Source organism: Harpia harpyja, chromosome 23 (genome assembly GCF_026419915.1).
Source record: "Harpia harpyja isolate bHarHar1 chromosome 23, bHarHar1 primary haplotype, whole genome shotgun sequence".
Lineage (NCBI taxonomy): Eukaryota > Metazoa > Chordata > Aves > Accipitriformes > Accipitridae > Harpia > Harpia harpyja.
In genome coordinates, this window is record NC_068962.1 from 3,477,900 (window position 1) to 3,501,616 (window position 23,717).

Sequence of the window (23,717 nt, forward strand, 5' to 3'; positions counted from 1 at the left end):
TCTTCCCTTTTGTTAAAATAATTGGAAATTAAACCACTCCAACACAGTGGGACGCACTTTCTGCAGGGTGGGAAGCATTCAAAATCTTACATTTCTCTGATTTTTTTTTTAAATGTTATCCTCCTGAACTACAGACATTACACCATGAAAGCACGAGAACACATACATGTAGACTCAAACATATATTCACATATATGGTTTCAGACACAGACCCACTTCTGCTGGCAGCCTGACTCTGAGAGCTTTTTATTAGAATTAATTTCTGCATGTTTGCAGATGCTAAATTAGTTGCAATAAATAACAACAATAAGGCTGAAATCTGTCAACATCTTGACAAATATTCAGAGAGCCATTTAGTTAGGAAATATGCTTATGATATTCATTGCTCCTAAAAGAGAAAATGATTATACAGTAACTAAACCCTAAGTAAGAGCTAAAGATATTCACCTCATGAAGCCATTTCTCAACTAGCCCCTTGGCACTTGCTGGAATTATTCGCAGCACGAGCTCTACTTTTTCATTTTCTGCTGACTCCATGTGGGTAATTTCTTTCTCATGATTAAAAGTGAGCTTGGCAATTCCTTCAAAGCATTTCCTTAGGTGTGGTTGGACGTGGAGTGGATCCTTTGTCTCAGAAAGGATTCCTGAGAGATCATTGCTGCATTGAGAGAAAAAACCTGAAAAACGATAAAAAATGAACTTTAGAGGTATTTATACAAACATATTTTACACCAACACCAACAGCAGACAGATGAAATGGACTGTTTACCTTAGAAAGAATAGTCTTTTCTTCGCCAAATAATCGTTCAAGGCCTTCCTGAATGTCATCCAAAAGCGATTCTGCCTCCTTCAACTTATCCAGCATCTGGGGCTGCGAGATAACCCTCGTGGCATTGGTCTCCTTCACTGACTCCTTCGTTATTAGCCTCCTGGTGGGTGAGATAGAATACAGTGAATGTAATAACCATACTTCACACAACAGGCTCTCTCTCTCTCTTTTAAATTGAAAATCCCCTTATTACAAAACAAGGGGTGTTCTTTTTCTTCTACCTTTAAGTAGGACTGCCACATTCATTGCTTTTTACAAAAACGCAGCTGCTTTTTAAGCTACAGATAAATAGAATCTGCTAGGCGGTAATTCTGCTCAGTCTGAATGCATTATTTTCTAAGTCACTTTGGCGAGGGACTTTTTATTATAAACTGGAATGAACAAGGGAAGTCCTTTTCTCAACTAATTATGACTACACTTTGTTCTATACTATTAACTTACAATGCTAGACTGATCAGCTTTTTTTTTTGCTTTTTTTTTTTTGGCTTCAGCGAGTTCAATAAATTAACATGCTTTTTCTGGGAAATTAGAGAGCTAATTATTAAGACTTTATAGACTAATGATGAAAATATAAATAACACAGAACAATAAAGAATGGTGTATCAATAACATTCGCACAATCCCTTTGATGTGCACAATGTAATTTCCCATTTTAACACCACTGACGCATGGATGGGAGTTACTTTGACTCCATCTACAGAATTTTCGTCTCATAAAGATTTGTTAAACTGGATATTTTCTAAGAACCGAGGAAAAAGAGCAAAGCCGAAACACCATTTTTCATATACCTATCCCTGGCACCCATTTTGTTTTCCTATTGTTGGACTTTCAATTTATAAAAATCGGGAATGACAGAAGGGAAGGCAAAGCTATAAAGACACTAAACCAGACAAACATCAGGACTTCTGTTGTTACTTTTCCCACTACAAGACATAATGTAGTATGTCTGAGTTGAAAAATAGTTGTGTGTAATTTTTTTACTCAGCTACTTTCAAGAATGGCTTAGTTTGCAAAGAACAGTTTGATATTGCCCAGTAATACCAAAAACCAGAACATAGTTCTGAGGTTTCCGGACCTTCAGTGATCCAGACTGCTTGGCTTTGACAAAGGAAAAGATACTCAACTACATTCCAAGTGGACAACACCACATTTACCTCAACTGTTGTCCATAGCTCGTAACTACTGGTACACAAAGACTCCAATAATGAAATGTAAACATTTAGATATCACCACATAGTTCCTTTTATGCAACACACACTGTGATGAACTGAATTTAAATAAATAAATAAGAAAAATCCTTTCTCTTTATTAATTCAAATTCACTTTCAATACTTATGAGTTGAAAACCATCACTATAGTAGAAAGACCTGTTGACAGAACTGCTTCTGTCCAGCATTCAAGATTACAAATTAGAATCCTGGAAACAAGAACTTGCTCAGTGAAAGAAAACTCACACTGCCACCATCTTAATATCCTACCTGCATTCAAAATAATCCCATCCCTATGCGTTTCTGCCTGAAATATTATGAGGGATAGTTATTATACATTTTTCAAGCACCTACTGTAAGAAGATACATACGTACAGCCAACAACAGTGTCATTGCTTTGAGATGCTAAAACTTGCTACTTCCATGAGGCATTTCTCAGTCCTCTGATACACTTGGCAAACTACGGACCCTTTTGGGTTGCTGGTCTCCATATCTGGAGGCCAACCTGGATGCTGGAGTGCCAGGAGAAGCCTAATTCATGTAGAATTAAGAACAGCAAAACGGTTCTACTGAGAAATAACTCTACATGTACCAGTGGAGCTTCCAAGATGTGAGAGTAAATGAACACATCCACACAGACATTCATTACCTACACTTTATTTTAGTGCCAAGCTGTGTGTTTGTGTACACTCAAAATAGGTCCTTTCGTATTATCTCTGAAACAAGGACACTGTCTAGTGTACTGCCAATTTAGGTATGTTATCTTTTGTACTAAAGTAATAAAGGAATTTTGAAATGCTTATTCCTGCTTGCTTAAAAATATATCTGGATCTGTCCATTTAGCAACACTTCTTTTCATGATGTGACAGTAAGGATGCTAAAGAAATAACCGTGAATGAGAGAAGGCTTGCCAATGTGGGGTACTGTTTTCCCTAAATTCATTTCAGAACTAAAGCTGTTCTCAAAAATTTTGTGGCCAACTTCCAGGCATACGACTGGCCTTCAGATTATTGAGTATCCCACTTCCAGCATTGCTAATATCAATGATGCACAATACAATTTGATTAAAAATGAACCTATTTTATTTCAGCTGCATCAATTAAAGACAATGAAATAGTCAGATTGCACCCTGTGCTCATCCTCTGTCAAGTACTGACTGACAGCTTTCCACAGAAGCCAAGGTTATGGTGCAAAATGATTAAGTGACTCGACAAACATTACAGCCCTAGTAGAGGCCCATTTACATACAGGGACAAGATCTATAAACTCCCAGTTCTGTACTTTATCCATCTGACTATGTTTCCCTACACTTCAGAAGGGAGAATCAAAATGAAGATGAATTCAGGAAAAAGAAAAAAAAAAACCACCACATATCTTTACCAAACCTCTTTGTAGCTACTGCTTTGCCTTGTAACTATATACAAGTTAGCTACCTACGTCTTCCAGTATATTTCTTGCACGATTAAAAGCAAGTGTTTTACAGGTGCTTTTTGATATGCATGCACTTTCAATATTCTGCAGGTCATTCAATAGCACATCAGCTATAACTAAACACAGACTTAATACTCTGGGGAAGTGACAGCATCAAAGGCCAATTTTTACGACTTTCCCTTGCCTGAAATGAAACAAATCTCTAGGTCCTGACCATATGGGGAGTAAGTTAACAGCCAAGAGCTTACCATTTCTCATTGACAGCTCTCCTTGTGCTGTCCTGGAGTTACATGTGACCCAGAAGTTGAAATCACTGCTCCATAATACCCTGCGTAAGTCACAAAAATGAAACCAGATATCCAAATGAGTTGAAAAGAAAGCATTTTCTCCCAGGTATAAAAATATTTGACACCAAAATCCTCTAATAAATATTTTGCTAAAAACATTCTTTACCTGTTTCCAGTTTTACTTCATGGAGTACAATGAGAAACAAGCCATGCACAAATGCTTGTTTGCCTTTCTCACTTGAATGATTCACTATACTTACTGGGAGGCTGTGTATCTGTTGTTTCCAAGCTCACATCATAAAAACTAAACAGAAATCAATTTAAGACAATGAACTTTAAACTTCATTTTCCCCCTCGGTATTCTAAAGTGGCACAGCTAAGTTGGAAAAGTTTTAAATAATGAAAGTCACTGAAGCCTAAATCACATACAATGGTGAAAGCTGAGATGTGAGATGGAGATGAAATCTAAAAGCTAATTAAATTCAACAAGAGCCTCTCAAAGGCAACATACCAGCTTAGCCTCCCATGCTAATATTTCGTTTTGAAGGGTGCAGTAAATGGAGGGCCTTTCACGGCTGCAGATTTCACAATGTGATCCACCAGCTAAACCTGAGAGGGGAGAAAAAAAAAAAAAAAAAAGATTAGATGCATGGATTACTGTACTGAATAGATGCCAAGGCCAAGATAAAAAGAATAGATAAGTTAGGGCTTCTGAGGAGCTAAATTTGAAGCCAACCAGCAAAACGGATTGAACCTTATTACCTCTAGTCACTGAGAAATTCCCTAGACAGTTGGATGTAATTTGAAAAGGTCAGAAAAAAATTTCCTTCACAGTATTATTGCTTCATGGTTTAAGGGTGTACGTTTGTGAGATGCCAGCTCTAATCATTTTTATTGACTTGCTCCAGAGAGACAGACAGATGCACAGGAAGGCAAGACAGATGGAAAAGATGTATCCTACCTTTGTTTCCAGTTCTAAAAAATATCACAGTATTAGGTATGTTTTAATGTTAATAATTTCAGTTTATCCTTTGCCATCTCTGAGAAGAATGTGCCTTGTTTCTCTAAGTCAGCCACAAAAGGGGGAAAAAAAACCCTGTGCATATCATTGGAAACTTGCTACAATTTTTCATATTTGATCTGAGCGTTCATTGAATTCCATGTGAATCTGAAACATATAACTGAAATTCAGTAAGTGTAATAGGATTTTCTAGACAATTTTAGGTATGCTCAGTTGATTTTTCTTTTCACCTAAAAGGGAGCAGTTCTCACTGAACAAATTATAAGAATGACCTTCAACATACTGACAGTACAAGCTTTGTTATCAATGTGGCTGTGCTGGAAAAAAAACCAAAATAAAACAAAACAAAAAAACCCCAAAACAAACAAACAAAAAAACCAAAAAAACAAACTCACCCCGGTTAAAAGCATTTCATTCTTTGACTTAGCATACACAGATGCTTGTAATCAAATATGAACATTTGCTAACATTACACTTACAGTCCATTTTTTTTGTCATGCAATTAAAATCAAAGGAGATTTAACAACACAAAAGCAGAATTAGCCACCCCAATCCCTGGAAAAGTTTAATTAACATTAGATTTTCTTTTGTTCAGAAGACATTTCTCTTCCATTCATAATACAAACATCGGTATTCACTGTATCCTGGCTCTGAATGCACTGCAGAGGCAATTTTAATGGCCATTAAAGTACAGCTCTGCGAGTTCCTCTACTGTATTATGTTTATGGAGCCCGCCTGAAAGCTGACTAAAACTGTTTCCACTTGGATAAGAAAGCCATTTCCATATGGTCATGTTCCCTCCCCTCAAGCCCCGTACATTCAGAGAGTAACAAGAAATTGCAGCAGAAGAGTTGCATATATATTCACTCCTCCAGAACTTTATAGCTCTGAAAGGAAATCACAAAGGCTTAGCTGTAGCAAGGAACAAAAAGCACGGGGAATTGTTCCGCTAATGGAAGCTGTTCCTTTCAATTGAAATGGGACTGTTCCCCGATAGAAGAGATACATGGACCATTTAAACTCAACACTTTCTTCAACAATTTAGGAAGCTTTCGAAAGAAGACATGCGCACCTGCATATATAGAAAGGGGGCTGGGGAGAGGCAATCACATACTAGATTTATAACAATTGATTTAGACTCTACTACTCTTTTTTTTTTAATCAGGCTCCCACTGTCAGCTTCAGGATGATGCTGAAACAGAATACAAATTTAGGGTTTTTTAAGATCACAGATGTGTAACTACAGAGGAACCCTCCAGTTTCTGTGGCAACATGACAACATTGTGATTTTTATTCCTCTAACTTTTTTCCAACAGGAGTGATAGAGAAATTAAGCTCTGTCATCCTCCTGATCTAAGCTCAAAGACGAACTCGTGAAACCTATGAATCTTTTTGCCAAAACCCCCCTTATTCATCATGAAAATAGGGAACATTTGAGACACAAACATTTAATGTCAGAGACTCAATTTTCCAAAGACTACTCCTCCAACATATTTTGATGCCATTTACAACACAGTAATGTGATGCCACCTCATTCCATCTTTGCAAGACCCTCACTTCTTTTGTTTCCTTTTTTTTTTTTTCCCCCTGTCTCCTCAAGAGCAGCATGTGTTAACAGACAAGTAACTTAAATCCTGATTCATCATACCAGATGTAGAAGGGAAGGATAGCAAGAGTGACAGCACTTCTGTTGCACTATTAGTAGAATCCACCGTCTGGAGGGCCCCAGTAACACCAGTAAGGACACCTTGGCTTGGCTTTAGATTCAACAGCTCTAGTTCCTGTGGGAAAAGGGATTCTGCCTTTTGGTGGTTTTGTTCTCCCCTTGCTGGTCATTTCTTAACAGTGGCACGGGACATTTCATCTCGTTTCTTGGAAGTGATGCTGTGTGATCTTGCATATTGTCCCCTCTCTCAAATCAGCCAGGATTCAAAGACCGTTCAAAGAATGGAGACAGTGTCTTTAAGATTTTCAGTACGAAATCCTTCTCACTCTATCTGAGCCAACAAACATGTGGGAGAAACTGGGACTTTGATAAGACAACCAGCTCATGATACTCTATCCAGAGAGAGACGAGCTGATCCTATCTAACCCTCACACATTGGCGGTAACACTCTCCCCCTTTTTATAAAACTGTATGCCTCCCATCTGTGGCTTTTATTTGCCATGCTGATGGTAAAATTACACAAAATTGAAATTATTGCTAACTCTCACGGTAACAATAAGGTTAGTTAACCACTGAAACAGATTGCTCGGAAAGGTGAGAAATTTTCAGTTACTTCTAATCAGGGTCTATTTTTAAACAATATTCTCACAGTTCAACCACAAGTTGTTTGGTTAGGTGCAGAAATCACACTTCTCTCCTTTCCAGCCTTTAAATCTATAGGGTTGTGACCCAGGTGGAATGCCAGTTGGTGTAACAGGATTGTACCACAGCAGTGATCTGGTAGGGTTTCTTTCTTTTTGTCTTTCTGTGTCTGACTAGGAGACTGCGACTTTTATACATACTAAATTTGAAAATAAAGACCTCACAGTTCTGTGTCCAAACAACGACAGAAATTGTAGCTGCCTTTGTCTTGTGAGCGTTGGATTACTGAAACCTGTTCAGCACATGATTTTAACTGTAGCCAATCAAAAAAGGGGAATCCACACAATAAATTGTGTTTTCTATTGGAAGCACACACCCCTGCGAGCCACAAGACAGGTATTCCCTGTCTGCCTTTCGTTAGCTGACTTGAATGCATCATCTCCTTCATTTCAGATGCAAAGCCCCTCCTCCCCACACATCTGATATCGAAGTGAAATGCCGTTTGTCTGCCCTGACCAACAGCCAGACTCCTCACGGGACTCGAGGGAGGGCTGGATTCTCCTTTCTGTTTTATCAAGTCTAGAGGTTGCCCTTGCACTCTTCCATTTTGTTCTGAGCAGCAGAGATGCCCAAGCTGTACCCCTCTTCTTAAAAGAACAACAAACAAACAAAACCACAGCAAAAAGCTGGTTACAGAGCATGTCCCAGACACAATCCTAGTTTTAAATGAGCACCAGTGTCATTCCAACCTGCAGCAGGCCATGTTGCTCACCTATATAGTGCACACAAAAGAATTAGGTAACTATTTTACAGATAAGGAGGAAAGGCTTGAAAGATGGATGAGTATCATTACTAAGATTAACTCCAATAAGCAGAGTTAGCTGGTAGCTACCAGTTTTATTACTTTCAAGTACTCCAACAGATCTTCTCCTTTCTGAATGGACTAGCTACTAGAAAAGGTTGATGACTTCTCTTCCTTCTTTTTAAGCTCAATATAGAAGGACTCTCAAAGAAAGCATAGAAAACATTCCAGCTTCTTACATCATATTGGGGCAGCTAAGCCTGTTTTGCATTCTTCAGAATATGTCTGAATATCAATGATCTTAAAGGTCTTTTCCAACCTAAATGATTCTATGATTCTGTGTCAGTTAAACATAAACTAACCATGTGCTCTGTCTTAAAAGCCACTCTATGATGTGCACAATTTGACCCCATCATTTTTTGCTATACAGAAGAATTAAAGCACTCTCAAAAAAGGCTGTAGTACACTTACTCGATGTAATGTTTATGTCTTAAATACCAACTCATTCGTAAAATAAATTAGACCTTAAAGACATAAGGAAAAAAAACCCCAACTTGTGGATTTACTATGCATAAAAGTCCATCTTGCCAAATTCCATCACATGAACGCTGTATCAGCTCCCAGCTCTAATATCGTTAAAATTAACTTCCAACAAATTAGGTTTGGGAACAATGAAATGCAATTAAAATACTGTATGCACTGCAGCAGAAACAGATAAAATTTTATGCATGTTTAGTGGGAGAAAAGAAATATAAAATCTCTTTTTGTTATTAAATTCGCTAATAAAAGGATCGCTAAAAATATATATAGGTCCAGGAAGAATTTATAACTGATTTTTTCTCTCAGCATTTTAACTAGCAATTCAATGTCGGTTGATCACATGGAGAAAGCAAACCTGAATATTTGCATCATCAACAGCTGCTAACACATGAATTCTTCTGTCTCTCTGAGATGAAAAGTGAATAAAAAGTGAATATATCTTTCCAATCAGCAGTCATTTTAAAAGCATTCTCTGCAATGCAGTCCTTAATGATTTGGGCATTACACTTCAAACTTTAAGCCTTTCATCTATTCTTCAAGAGTAATATTTATATCAACAGCCAGAAAGAATCTTTCTTCAGTGTATTGTTGAATCCTCTCCAAGTTGTACACACTATAAATAATTACTTAACAAAATTGAATCTCGATTTTTGTACATTTGTTTTTTGTTATTAGAACTGATTTTGGAACCCAGAACATATGTGTGAGTAAATTGTTTGGCTGCCCTACAGAAGTATAATGGAGATGCAGCCAAGGTTCTCCTCATGCTGTTCGTCATCACATCAAGCAATGTAAAGTTTATATAATGCAACACAGACACCACAGGTTTCTTTTTCAAATTGTGTATAGCTAAAAGGTGTGTATCTTTTTTAGGCCTCAGACTTCACTCTGAGTCAAGTTCACTCTCTGTGGGTTCTACTCCAAAAATTTAACTTTAAATACATTTAAACCTAGTAGCAATGGCAAGAAACCTTCTTTTTAAGGCCAGGCTTTCTTTAATGTCTACTGTTAACTTAGGAGTTTGATTTCTTTAACATTTCTTTAACACAAGATTCAGTGAAATGCTTTTGGCTTTCTGAGCTGACAGAGCGCTGACCCCTCTCCAGCCACATCAAAGCCAGACAGCAGTAACGTGCACTTTCTTTTTGTTGGATTCCATTTTTTGTACAGCGAAACCAACCTTCAGTTATGTAATATGTGTATATAAATACGTATACATCTATAAATATGTAATGTTTATATTACAAATAAGGCCCAGAGTGAATGGTCAGGACCAAGGAGTTACTGTGCTCTGTACAAGCAAGACTGGATACGCCTGTTGCCCTGAGGAGCCTTCCATTAAGTTAAAAACTATGGTGGTTTGATTATTTTTTAGCTGTCCATGATAGTCTTGTGACATTTCATTATTTGTTCACTCACAGTACATTTGTCATTGACAAACAAGCACAACAGTTAAAATCGTACTGTTGATATTTATGCCTCTCCTCCATGACATGCTATTTGTATGAATGCATTATTATTTTTTTCGTTATTTGTATCACAGTAGTGCCTGGACCCCCCAGCTGAGAGCACCACAGACTAGAACCCACTTTGCTCTCTCAGAGGCCTTACAGCTGATCCAGACGAAACAGAAGTTGGAAAAGAAAGAGAAACAAAGTGACTTGCCTAAAAACTGCCTTTTATCCCTCCCTCCACACATGCATGGCCACACTTTTTTTTAAAGAGGGGAAAGAGAGCTTACAGAGAAATATATTGTACAAGTAAGGAATCAAAGTTTGTACTACAATGAGGAAACGGGGAAAGAATTAAGATTGTGCGTAACATTTTACAACACACTGACATTGTTGAAGGCAGCCTCAAGTTGTGTAGGTCCAAAAGGAAAAGGACAATCATGGCAAAAACATTTTAAAATCATATAGTCTAACTGAAAAAAAAAGGCTTGATAATATCAAGATTTTATTTTACACATCTAAGGGCTCATGTGCTTGGAAGGAAATATTTTGTTCCACTGGGAATCTGGCTGAGCCTTCTTCCTTCTTTCCAAAAGTACCATGTCCATTCTCATACCCGGAGAGAAAATTAACATTAAAATAGCCTCCGTTTTAAACATGGTCTGATACTACTCTGGAGACTAATAAGCATACAGAAAAATTGCATCTAAGAGAAAAAGAACTTTTTTTTGCAGGATATTTGCAAAAAGACACTGGTAATTGTTGGAAAATGCTCCAAATTTTGGAACGATGGTCACCCAAAGTGGAATTCGCAAGAAGAAGAGAGGTGGTGAGAGTTTTTATAAATTTCCTGCATGATCTTTGCAGCCATTTTGATGGGCTATGCATTTGTACATGTATACATGTATGAGTATATCAAATACAGGTAGAAACACACTCCCTATACTATGCAAAACACAACTTTTCAGACAGGTCTTTTCACTAGCCTAAATGCACTTAGGCATATTTTTATCTGGTCATGCAATTTTCCTTCTGAGAGTTTTTAGGCTTGGAAAAGCCTTTATTCAAAAATCACATATCTTATAGTAAATATTCACCCAAATTAAATGCCCTACGTTTATGGCAACATAAAAATGCCACACACAAATTGTTCCATAACTACCACACAGGCACCAGTCAGCGTGTATATCAGACTTTGGAAAGCATCAAACTAAATGCAAATATGCATACTGCTTATTCTACTTCTCGGTTTGCACAGCTGACAATTGACACCTGAAATAGTTCATTAATAGACACTCTAACATAAGAAAACTTACTGTCTTATGTTGAGGCTTTATTCATTTCATGACAGTTCTGTCTGAAATAGGAACTGGTCCAAAGTATGTGTATCATAGGTTCACACACGTGCACACTCACCCAAACACATACACACTATTTGCTAGAAGAGAGGGTTGCAGCAGCATTGATTTAATCATCAATGGCCAGTGTAGATGGAGGAAACACAGTAATAAATGAGGGACTATTGGAAGAGATGTAGTAAGAGCAGGGATACGGAAGGACGCGAAGAAGGCAAGAACTTTCGATTTAATGTGATTGACAAAGATGCTAATAGAGTTGACTAAGAAAGGAATTTATTTACATAGCTTGGGTCTTCCTTTCTGAGCATTCCTCCTGCATAGACATGGACAACAACACGAAAAGCAGAGTATCTCTAATCTGACAGAGAACGTGATACTGACTCAGTCTATTTTTACTTCTCTTACTATCTTATGTAGTTTTATATAGTTGAAAGTAATTTTAGATTTAAAGCAGAATGTATTGTAATTCATGTAGAGAAATATAACATGAACAATGCAGTCTGTATTAAAGAACAGAGCAAATTTTAGGAAATTTAATTAAAAAGTAGATGCAGTGAAGACCACTGATGAGAGAAAGAAGAAATTTTTGGTTATCGGTCTTGATTTGATGGAAGTTTGCAGATAACACACAGTTATTGCACTTCCCTTACATAGTGGTGGCTTGTAATATGGGCATGAAGTAAATTAATGGATGAAAAACAGTAGGCTGAAGCTGAAGCTGAGCAGAAGAGAGATGACAGGGTCTAGCAAAGAAAAGCATGTGGAGAAGTTCACATACAAAGTGAGTGTGATTAAAAACATTACACAGAAATAGTTGATTAAGTAGGAGTTTGCAAGTCTTTTTGAAATCCATGCTGACACAAGACACTTAGAAAAAATTATTCACCATTGGTGATAGTACTTTTAGATGTCTACAGTAGCCTACTAGGTTAACACACTTTGGTTTTGCCTATCAAAGGTAAAAGATCTCTTTTTCAGGTGCATAGCATCACTCATATGCTATTAGAAAGAAACAGCAACTGTAATAAAGGAGGACCAGCCAAAAACTCATGGCCGGGCTAAAGATCTTAAAGTAGAAGGGAAATATGATCAACAGGAGAAATCAAAATTACCTAAATTGTGTACCAAGCATAAGGAGAATGGAACAGAGAGGAAAGAGGATCAGGGTAAATGATGAGGTAAGATATAGTCACGGTACAGCAACAGAAGTCAGAGTGAAAGTAAAAATAGCAACTGGACTATAAGAGAAAAGGAGCCTGGAGAAGGGGGACACACAGAGCCTGGAAGAGACTAGAGGACTTCACTTCTGACAGGGTCCTGAAGGATGACTTTTTAAATAGGGACCCTCCACACCAGCAGATAATTGGAGCTGGAACGTGAATATGAAGAGAAAGAACATGTTATATATGCTCCTCTTTTTTTTTTTTAATGAGTGTTAATTGCATAATTAACTTCAAAAATAGAAAACATTTAGTTGATTTAAATTGTATAGATTCATTGGAGAATAAACATATTCACTTAGTTTAGCAGCAAGAAATTGTGCAATAGATGTAGACTAAAACTAACTTAAAAAAAATTTCAAGTAACTGAACCATAAGTGCTTTCCTGTAAGTGAACTGCAAAGTGTTCCTGTAAACTTATAACAAAGAGACTATTTCAGAACACAAGCAGACCAGACCTTGAAAATCCAACATATTAAATTAGGATAGATATGAAAAACGTCAAATACTATTTATAAAAGCAGAAGATGCTTTTCAACTTGCAGTCTATGAAGAGATTTCCCAATACAGCAATAACATGTTCCTTGCTTTGAGAAGTACCTTGGCAAGTCAAAGAGGTAGCCCACAGAGCCAATACTGACACATTAATTGCTTTGAAGACCAGAAACATTGCACTGAGTTCGCAGCAGCAGGAACCTTGAATCCAGTGGAAATATCAGAACAGAGGGGATGAATACGTATAGTCACTCAACTCATTCACAGAGCAGTAACGAACACAACAGTGCCTCATCTTTCCTTCCAAGTCAACGCTGCATGACAAGAATTACAGTAACGCAGGCTGCATGCGGCAAAAGAAAAGACCATAAGCATTTAAGAAGGAGATGGAGAGAGACTTTCTGCATTAGTAACAGGTTGGTCCTTCTGCTGTAGAAGAATAAAGTGAAATTCAACATGAATGGTTGAGTAAGGAGCAAGACAGATGAGTTGAAAACAAGGATACACACAAGCAGTGCTAGAAACCATTTCTATTTTTAGATGGGCTTCCCCCTAACCAGAGCTGTAAAGTCACTACATGATGTGGGGCTGTAAGCCCTGCAAAGGTGGTGCTGAGTGAGAAGAAGCTAGAATCTCCTTTTCTTCCTCCTTGGTTCACATCTGCAGTTTGTGCTAGGTACATTTCATCAGAACCAAACCTCCTGTATACTTAGGGTGTTTTTATTATGGTGCTTACATCCATAGCTTTCACATGTCTTCTGCTTTAAAGCACTTCAGTTCCAACAGACCAAAAGTGATCTGTTTTCCATGGGTATTTGATGACCACCCACTTTTATTGCTGAAGATTCTTTTTGAGAAATAATAACAAAACAGGGAATTAGACATGACACTTTTATTTTTTCCTGCTTGATTTTTTGTCTCCTTCTTATTTGAGGGTTGACTGCACACCTCATAAGACACTGGCTAATTTTGGAATTAAGAGTGCAAAGCCTAAAGAAAGAGATAATACAATCTTACTAATGTTACTGGATCTCTTTACTAAGCAATCATCTTGTGCATAAATCCTAGAATGCATAGTTCGGACACAGCAGGCGACAGCTTTTGGGTGTCAGAAGGTACCAAACACACCTCCAGTGTGTTGGATGGAAACAAGAACCCATTGTAATGCTAAGCCAACTTTTGCAGCTGTATCATGTAGATGGCCTGAGTAGCAGCTGATCAACCAACTGAATTAAAGGTTACGGAGAGGTTGAAGTATCAGTTCGCTTCTGTATGTTCTCACAAATTGTTCATCGGCTATTGCTGCCACCAAGATTCTGTCCTGAACTCCTATTCTGAAGGCTAAAAGCAAATACCGCAGACTCCTTTCTCACTGATTTTGCTCTCGAATGATGGTTGAGTAAAGGTCAAAGTTTGGAGAGATTTTCTGCATCAAGTGCTGGCTTTCTTAAGACCTTTATGTGGAAGTTGCTACCTTATTTTCTTTGAAAAAAGGCCTTGGTAGCTTCTTTTAAACAATGGGTTAATCTGTTCTTCCTTTCATCTACCAGTCTACTTGAAGATCATCACCCGCCCGGAAGACCTTGTCTCCAGATCATTTATTCCAGTATTTTACTAGTGAAAGCAATCATTGGATGCAATTTTTCAAGCTCCATCTTAAAACTGGTTTGGACTTGTGTGTGTGCCTCTTTCCCTTGCTGTGCTCCATAAAGGGATGCTTCTCTTTCTCATTTACTCTTTCAGCTACACCTTGCATAAGGAAGTCAAGCTCTATTGAGGGTGGTGGAGTACTTGTCATTAAATGGTCTGGTATAACATTTTATGACTCAGAACTCCTGAAAAATATGATTTATTTGGGATAAAAGCTCTTTACTAGGTCAGATGTCTGGACTGAAGAAACAGTTCATTATAGAGGGTCACTCATATTTTGCAACTGTAATAGGAATGAAGCGATTCTTTTATCATAGTTGTCCAAACCTGACTCACACCACTACTGTTCTCCTCTTTAGCCTGAGTTAATTGCCAGCTGAACAATGCGGGTACCTGTGGCTGATTTATTTAGGAATATGTTCCATCTGTAAAGCCCACACCAATGAAGTACAAGAGGGCATGACTAAAGGATTCAGGTATAATGCTTAGGAGCTTAGATAATTACTTGCAGAAAATATGATCAGCTCTACAGGTCAACTTGCACAAAAACAGAACTATTGAACCTTTTGAAAAGGAGTATTGTGTTCCCAAAACTAAGTAACCAGGCCAAATTCTATTCACCATATTCACCATAACTGTGGAATAACAGAGTCAAAAGAGTTCTCCCATTGCAACACACACAAGAAAAGAGATTCTGACCAATTTAGGTCAAAAGATCTGACACTTTTTATAACTATAACCATAGCTACCTACATTGAATTAGGACCATACCAGATATCTTGAGAACATTTATGCAAGAACTGTCCAAATATGAAAATTAGAACATTACAACTGTATCTATTATTTTGGTACAAATAGTTAGGCATGGTACTTATAATCCTTGCTTTGCATTTTGACAAGACATTGTGGGAAAATCTTCTGATGGAATTACTGACTTTCACATGGGAGCTGACCTCTGAATATTTAAGCTCTGAAGCAAAAGTAAGAATAAATGGATTGAAGACTGGGCATATGTGGTACAGCTGCTGATCTATATTAAGAACACTTAAGTCAATGTATATGCTCTAGATATTCTTTTATACCACTTTCAAACTTATTTACAGTTTTGCATCCACCAGAACTATTAAGAGGGATTAAGCGCATTATCTAAATACCTAAATCTATACTGTTCTACATAAAATTGAGAAAATCATTTGTATTTGTATTTCACAACACAGCTTAACGTAATTAAAAGCCTTCCCACAACAATTTGGAACACGAAGCCCAATCCTCCTCTTATGTAAAAAACTGACATATTTTTGTTATTGTTGCAAAGGAAAAATCTCTGTTGTTGCAAAAGATTTCTCTGTTACTGAGACCTGTTTAACCTTTCTGTTATTTGGTTTTATTACACTTACTATCTAGCTTTATTAAATTTGCAAAATAGTTTGTTTATCTTCATTCTGGGAAAGTAGGTGGCTATAATTTGCAAATATGTCGGTCAAAAATAGACCAGTATGATGTTCTTGGCTGGCACATTGTCAACGCACACAATGAGTTCCTCCCTCCCTCCCTCTCTCTCTCACACTCTTCTTTCTCTCTCACATACACACACTCAAAAATGTCTCCAGTAGAGTCAAATATTCACATTAATACTGGAAGCGATGGAGAAGAACCCCGGCCGACATCCCATCTGTTCCCATGAATTAAATTTAGAAATCATATGTAATATAGACATTTCTGTCTGAATATCATAAAGCCCTGACACATTCAGGCTTTCATTAAAAAGCTCTGAGATGTGACTTGAATAACAATCTGTCTTAGCTAATTAGTATTTTCAGTTTAGCATATTCACTTTCAGACGTATTGCTGTTTGCACATGGTAATTTAGGTAAACAGAGCCCATCCACAGCTGCATCAATTAACACTGCTAATCAAAACTGAATTCAGGTAATTAGGCACATTTATGCAAAAAGTGTGTAATTTGTGGGGAAAGCTAGATTCTTCAGTAATATTTCAATAAGTAGGAGTCTCTTTTTGCAAATAAGACAAGGAAATAATGGTAAATCAGCTCTAACGTATACATGATGCATACTCAGTGACAAATATCTAAATTAAATCTCACTAATTGGTCTGTATTTTCAGAAATTGGACTATATTTTTTCATATAAATGTTTTCCTCAGTGTTTCGACATAGAAAAGTGGATTCATTTCTGACTAAAGGTTTAGTGATTATTCAAACAGGACTTTAAAAGTTAATGTTTCCTCAAGCAGTTTTTGAACTGTTGAACATAGTGGGCCAACTTGTTCTCATTTCCAGTCAGGCAATTTTTGATGGAAATGCCCTCACTTCATTTTCAATTTAATTTCTTCAAAGATGGCATATTTTAGTTTACTTTAAAGAAAAGCTTCTAGAAAATTCTCCCACCACCCAATTCAAGAATGTAAAGCAGTAAATACTTCAAAAACGTTCTGCCTTGACTTACAAAGTTTTACCTGAAGAGCTACAGGTTTCACATCCTTTCCTTCCCTTCCCCTCACCCCCAAACCAGAATTTGAAACCCTCCAAAACTACAAAAAAATCCATTAAATCAGTGTAAGAAACTGTATATTCATAACAGAATTTTCATTTCTATTGAAACGGAAAGAAGAAATGTTCATTGTAACATTATACTCCAAGAGTTTTCATATGCAGCTATTCAAGTTATTCAAATTCAGTTCTCTGTTATGCACTCTTTCAGAAAACTACACAAGTCTGATGATGGACAAAAATGCAATTATCAACTTGCAGCTAATCTTCCATAAATTGTAAGACTGACAAAAAAAAAAAGCCTAGGCAATTACTGGTTTTTAACTGAAGCCTAAAATTAATCTACCATTTTTGCCTACTTCCAGCTTCCCAAAACAAATAAGACAAAATAATTTTACTTCTAAAGTAGTATAATACATTTACTCAGACTACTCAGCATGTATCTTCTGTCCTGATTTCAGGGTAACTTTGGGGGAGGGATATACAATACATTTTCATCATGTGTAGACCTGCAACATGGAATATGTAGTTTTTGCTAAAAACTTCAGTGTAAAGAAAAAAAATTCTTTACAACTTTAAGGTCTAACCCTATATAGCTACTGAAATTGCAGTGTGTTTTGCAATCATATACAGTACAGTGCATGTATCACTATTCAGAAAGTTTTCCTTATATAGAAAAGTGTGATTTATTCTATTATGAAAAAATATATTTGAAATGCTTAACATATACTGCACTTAAAAGGGTATTAAGCCTCCAGTTTTTCTTTAGCTATTGGCAGAATAGAATATTGAGAGAATATTGACAGAGAGTTCAGAATAAAAATAAAGCTTGTGGAAGGAATAAAATTTTGAAGTATTTTTTCTATTCAAATAATCACAATGACTACTGCTAATGTAGTGAAATGTTAGAATGCTGAAGATCATTTCTAAACAATTATCAGACCAACTTTAAAGTATATGCAGTTCCCTCTGCCGTCTTCGCTGGGGGCAATGGGAAACAGCGTTATAACTTCACCTTTTTTCCATTTTTCTGTTGCGAGAGAGAAACACCCACCTATGTGTCATACCACACGCTAAGCAGCTCTCCGATCTCTCACGTGGCTTATTAACATTGACATACAGTGAATATCATCAAAACAATCGTACAGAACATGTCTCTGAAAGAACTTGCCCTGCTTGGTAAATCCTTTTTTTGAAAGAGCAAAACAGAAGGTGTAATGACTAACAGTGTTAATTTTGGATGTTATACTCTGTAGGAAGTGAGTACAGTGACAACATCCTAGCCTCCCCCCGCCACCACCCACCCTGTTAGTACTTTTTGTCTGAAGTCGACAGATATAGTAAGTATTCCAACAGACTTTCCAGAAATATTTTACTACACCGCCCTGCCTCTTCTGCCTGACTACGTCGGTAAATATAAACAGACACATTTAGGGGCATCTCTTCACCGTACACATAGAGAGCGTACATTATTACTTCATCATGAATTGTCCTGATGCGCCACCCATTGAAAACTTTCTATCATGCTAGAGTATCATTATTTCTTGCAATTTGGAATGGTTTTTTGCTGTTGAGGTTTAATAAATGTATGGCAGTATTAGCTGATAACAGACAAGTGCATAATGGATATCTCAAAAAAGAAAATGTTATATGAAGTTTGGCTGGTACAATAGAAATTTCTCACCTATGCAGCCCCACTCTTTATCCTCTCCTGCATTGCTCTGAAACATGCAAAGGAATGGAGATATCTAGCTACTAAAATTTAAAAAAAAAAAAAGTTGGATGCTACATACCTACTATTGTTAACTAAAACATGATGGATACGTATGACTAAAAAGATCCTATAAATACTGTTTTCCTCAATTTAAAGAAAAGTTTCATCCTACTCCAAGCACTCAAAAGCATTCCACGAGGATTATAAGCAAAACGATAAATATTTAAAGTTCATATTTTTTTTGTCTATAGAGCATACATGTCGTTATTCACAACAACTTGAAATGTTTCGTGTCCCTGGTATTCATAGGGTTAAATCAAGACCATGCAATAATTTTAGTTTGAGGAAAGCAGAAGCAAGAGCCCAAAGCCAACAATTAGTACTCTACACCTTACAGGAGGAAAAAAAGCTCAATAATTTACAAATGTTGAAGGAAGTGCTAGTTCCATAATTAAAAATCAGGCAGAGATCCTTTTGGCAAATGGATCTCTTTGTTAAACATCCTACTAATCCGAGCCTGAAGGTATAATTCAGTACCCTGGAGGATCCCCTCTATACTTTTGCCAGCTGTTCCATTTAGGTCACTCCACCACAAGTTTAGCTTTTATCTATTCCTCACTTTCTTCACTGGGTCCCAGAAGCAGCAGCCCATCTCTCTGAAGGCTGTTTAAAGTGTAAATGAAAAGACGAGACAGAAGTGAGCCGCTACCTCAGGGTCCTTAATTTCTGAACTGCAATTCCTTGGACTTCCCTACCTTGACAGATGCAATATGAAGTCTTCCTTGATGAAAAGAGAGGAGGAAAACTGAATATGGAATACAGACAGCACCTTCATTATCATTTTAATGCTTTGCAGCTGCACGAAAGAATAGGACATTTTCCTAGGCAAAAAGTCCACTCAAGGCCAAACATTTGGAGTAGCCCGACTGCCCTTCAGCCCAATTCCCAGCACTACTGCTGCTGGCATGCAAGCAAAAGCCTTCAAAGAGCCATTTTATCTCTTCTCAGGTGGTCAGAGAGAGGTGGACTCAGGGAGAGGAGGGGGGGGAGAGGAAAATAAAAAGAAAAAAAAGAAAAAAAAAAAAAAGGTGGCAGTTTGATCCAGTACACTGTGTGTCAGGGACCTGGATGCAGACCCGACCCACTTGCCTCTCCCCCCTGGACTGGTGGGCGAAGGAATGGGCCAGTGATGCTTCAAGGGCTTCTTTATGCAAACTGAACCAACCTCAAGTAACTAAACTGCTCCTAGTTTACCGCTATGTTGGTGCACGGCTTTTAACAAATAACATCGTTTCTTTCCAAAAGCAACAAAAAGATGCGAATTTAAAATGGATCCAACCATATTGGGTCTAGTCGGTGTAAAGTTAAGCCCTCAGAGAGTCACCATAGTCTTCTAGAACTGCTTTTAGACAGTACACTGTTTTATAACAACACACAGATCTCTTCCTCTGGGAAAATTAAGTGTAATTCATTACAAAACAAACCACTGCCCTGACATTCATTTGTCTGTTAAAAAAAATAAAGAGCAAGGCAGATACTCTGGGAGGAATTTCTGAGTGTTCAACTTTTAATGAAAGATTCATAAAAAATTCAGCAAGCGTATCGCTGAGGTCTTTCCAATCTAATATTAATTAATAAAGTTTGCACACACAGATACCAACTGTAATGTGAAAGAGAATTATAAAAACCTATCGGAAATTAACTTTCTAGGTTTTCGAAGGCTGTTCAGCAGCGTAGCCACAGCGACTCCGATGACCATCTGCATGACTTTACACACGCAAGTAACCCCACGGGCTTTAGTCAACGGCTAAGATCGTGACCTGATCCTACCCATCCAGCGTGACGTACCGGCTCCTACCTAAGCAGCCACTTGTGCACGCGGAGTAGGAAGGACTGGAATCGCAGCGTTTAAGCAGCGCAGCGATTCGCACACCCGCACTTAGCCTGCTCTCGAGGAAGCGCTCTGTCAGTCAAGAAGCGCAGCTCTGCAAGCTTGTTAACCTGACTTCGAAGGGTCGGGGAGAAGGAGAAACCAGCACGAAGAAAGAACACCACGCGTGCCGCCTTACTTCTAAATCTGCAACGGTTCGCGCAGGTGAGCGACCCAGCTCCGGCGAGCTGCCTTGCCAGGCTGGGCAGGAACCCTCCCCTGCGTTACGTCGGCCGGCTCAAGGTCTGGTCTACGCGAGCGGAGGTGATTTTTTTTCACCGCTCACCTCGCTGACGCGCTTCCCCGCGTTCCTGCCGACGTTCCCGCACGTGGGGGTTCGGTGCAGGCGGCTGCTCCCGAGTTCGGCGCGGCTGCTCCGGCGGCGACGAGCAGAGCGAAGGCAGGTTGCCGCTGGCCAGTTCTACCGGAGCCCGGTCGCGCGCCGTCTGCAATCACATCTCACTGAGTGCAAAGGGAAAATTAAAACGTTTTTTTTTTTTTCTCTTACACTTGAATGACACAGCATACTGTTCTGTGTTTGCATTTAAATTGGACAGAATAATTTACCACTGGCTTTTAATTTCAGAAGGGTTAATCACCTCAGCAAAGGTCAATCAAACTTTAATCTCCAATAAAATTGCAGTAGCTTCAGTCACCTGCAGGACATTTATTATATTCTTATTTCCATGCGAAAGAATGCATCACTAATCTTCTAACTCTTTACATTAGCACATTTGCCATTAACATTTTACTAAAATTATTAATTCCTCCGAAACTGTTACAAGAGCTCATTTCTACACATCTCGGAAGATAATCCTGTTAAAAACCAGCCACATCTACTGTGACATTGCTTTAGTTGTCTGCTCTAATCCTCACAACCGTTTGATACTCCAGCCGAGTTCTAACAATGCACAAAGTCTCAATTACACAAAATATTACAGGGTTTAGTTTAGAACAACAATATAGTGCTTTAGTAACTTAATCTTCCCTATTGTCTGCAATCACAATACTAATCTATTTTGCCACTGTTCACAGCATTTTCTATTCAAAACAAAATATAGATTTTTCATTTTGCTTAGCAGCTCTTGAAAAGCAGTAGATTTACCGGGATAAGTTAAAACCTAGAATCCGTTACTGACGATAGGAATAATCACGATGATAGGAATATTTTTCTGGCCTGGAAAAAAGTATTTCCAAACAAAACAGAAGACTCTTTTGAGGCATAGCCCATTAACACATAAAGAAATAAAGAAAAAAATATTTTAGTTGGCACTTCCAATTTGTTCTACTAATTAAAAATAATTTATCTGTTACTAAATTGACCGAGAATTGCAAAACCTCTCCGAAAAATTCAAGTCAGGATTAGTTTTAAATTACCATTGCAATATCATCAGCTCAAAACTAGAAAATTATTTAACTCTAAACAGAAAATTGTAAAATAGAAAAGAGCGCATCCCCAAAATATGTTGGTTTTAAATAAACATCAGCCACGTTAGCTATACAGCAATACATTCCTTCAAAAGTCTACTGTAACAATTTCATCTGAATGCTCAGAACTAGTTTACCTGTAAAGATACAGAGAAGAAGAGCAACAGAAAACTCAGGGAGAGCTCATTATGGAACTGAAACACAATGCAAACAAATCATTTCCCAAATTTTAGAAACTGGTACCAAAAAGTCAGAATTACTTGGGCAGAAACATACTAAAACCACCAAAATAAATGGCTCTCCCTTATTCTCCTACCATGGCCATATTAGCTCCTGTGAGAAAGAGAAGGAGCCGTCATATGCTCTCTCATGTCTATTTAAAATGGATTTTTTAGCCATAATAACATTTTGACATACCGTAATGTAAATAAACTGTTCTTTCCCATCCCAATATTTCCTTCTCTGTCTCTCTGTCTCTCTCTGTCTCCGTCTCTCTCCTCTTTTTGTTTTAATATATGGCACACAGACAGACACACGCCCCCGTCACTGTCAATATGCACACTCATTAGCAATATGTCAGGCTGGCATTTTCAACACATACTCCAGAGCATAACTGAACTACCACGCAGCGCGCACACACACATGTAAAAATACGATTGCAGAGAAGAGCTCGGCAGAATCATTTTTAACTTGGAAAACTAGGTAAACGTACAAAAGGAGTAAGTGAGATTCTTAGGCAATGTTTTACCAAGGTGCTGTGAAGTGGCTCTCCAGCTAACGGCACCGACGCTGCTCTCGTTTCCCACACACAAACACACACAAATATGCATATACAAAAGCGAATATTTTAGCAAGATATTTTAACGCTGAATTACAAATGCAAGAACATGGGGGTTTCCCTAGGTTGTTTTGGGTTTTTTGTTTTTTTTTTCTTTTTAAATCACATTCTAACTTGAAGTAATGAATGAAAAGAAATATTACAAAACATATACCCGAACTGAACTACGAGTTCCTAGAATACAGACTGTCAACAGCATTTGTAGTTCCTCCAGCTGAGAAAATTAGCTCTGGAAACAACCGCATCCGTATTTTGTGCAAAAAGCGTCTGGCAAGACAGCGAAGACCACTTAGAAGGGGTGAGTAGCACTGAACTACAGTTTTGATTATTCACCTTTTGATGCATTGATAAAACATATTCTAGATTGCTATCGCAACTGCTTTAAAATACAACAGAATAGCTTCACGCAGCACCCTGAAATGAAAGGTACCATCAAAGGACCATCTACTTCATTTTTCAAAAGAACAAACAGGGGAGAAATGTATGGGGAAAGAAACATACCTTTAGTTATCCCAGCGACCGACTTCCCAGCACATCTACATAGTCCTGCGGCTCCACCAGTACAAAAGTCGACACTGCAGCGCTTGTGATCTCTGTGACAATGGCATCACACTGCCGGCAATTTTTTCGATTAAACTTCTCAGACATGGTAGCAACTTTGTTAATTATGATATTAGCCAGCTGGCGGGTACAATCAA

General features: G+C 37.9%; 1 long non-coding RNA gene across 1 annotated transcript; it reads right to left on the reverse strand.

Annotated features, from left to right (window-relative positions):
* Positions 1-230: 230 nt before the first annotated feature.
* Positions 231-23,717, reverse strand: LOC128135651 (uncharacterized). The gene is made up of 6 exons (XR_008233192.1): positions 23,521-23,717; positions 21,040-21,215; positions 4,267-4,364; positions 3,717-3,796; positions 770-929; positions 231-677 (listed from the first exon to the last, which is right to left on the reverse strand). It is a non-coding gene; the product is annotated as an uncharacterized LOC128135651 (long non-coding RNA).